General features: G+C 35.8%; 1 protein-coding gene across 1 annotated transcript in view; it reads right to left on the bottom strand.

Moving 5' to 3' along the window:
- The window catches only part of MACROD2 (MACRO domain containing 2), a 2082072-nt gene that overhangs the window by 1833377 nt on the left and 247570 nt on the right, over positions 1-1125 (bottom strand). The window lies entirely within an intron of this gene.

The following is a 1125-nucleotide window of genomic DNA, read 5'->3' as shown; positions in this document are numbered from 1 at the left end:
GTATACCATATATTATTAAGTAGTGATATTCTTTATAAAAGAATATTTTAAAAGTGTGACTGTAAAACAGAAAATGTGAGCTGCCCATTCTAGGAAACTTCTGATCCAGAATGTAAAGAAGTTCTCTTTGTCAGAGCACAAATGCACTAAGAGCTACCCAGTGCTTTGCATTTTGATTCTACGTGGTTGCAAATTCTCTGCTGAACCACCTCCTCAGCTAATTTAACTTTTCTTCTCTTGTTCTCACTTCCTTCAAGCTTTATTGTAGAGGCAGTGACAGATGCTTTTACCCTCACCTGTCACGGGAAGAAGGTCTTTCATATCTGCTTTAAATAACCAGATCTGAAACACAGCAACAAGCCCACCAGGCATGTGGAGACTGGTAATGTCAGTCCATTCACCTATCTTAAGAGTGCTGGCATTTTAAAAGAAGACAAAAGGCTGATTTATAAATAAGACAGTAGGAAAGGTGAACCTACAGTCTGCAAAACAAGACAGAACTTCCGCTATGTTTTACTACCTACTATCTTTCATTCCATCATTCAACTGGTAGTGCAAAGGAAAACAAAAATTTTTCCTGTGACATATGCTTGGGTTTGCAAAGTCTTAGCTCTAGGATGCAGTAGGAAAAATAGGAACATAAGACACATAAGCATTACTAAAGTTTTCTGCCTGATAAAACACATATATACTAATGCTCATTTGAGTCTTAAAGTTTTGAGTTGGATTGAATTCCCCTTTTTTGGTCTGTTTTCCAATAAAATTTTATTTTATAATAACAAGTCCTTTCTGAGTAAGAGTCTGAGTTACAGAAAGAGTAAGTAATTCATCCAATGGACTACAATGTTAACAGTGAGGTTGGAACCAGAAAGAATGCTCTTAGTGATTTCACATTTGATTTAACTTTGTCTTACAATATGGCTAGCAATTACTGGTAAGTTAGCAAGAACAAAAATGTAGTATTAATGTGTAGCAAGTAGATGAAAGGTTCTTGAGTTTAAGAAAACTATATTTCACAGAGGCAAATCCAAATAGTGAGAGATTCTGCTAAGATCCAGTCAATAGAGGTACTGAGGACCAGTATATCTTTTCCATACTTTGACCGCTAGTACCATCTCTTTCATC

This window comes from Propithecus coquereli, unplaced genomic scaffold, assembly GCF_000956105.1.
Source record: "Propithecus coquereli isolate 6110/MARCELLA unplaced genomic scaffold, Pcoq_1.0 Scaffold153, whole genome shotgun sequence".
NCBI lineage: Eukaryota > Metazoa > Chordata > Mammalia > Primates > Indriidae > Propithecus > Propithecus coquereli.
Note: the sequence above shows the minus strand (reverse complement) of the source record. Positions and strands in the feature narration are given on the sequence as shown.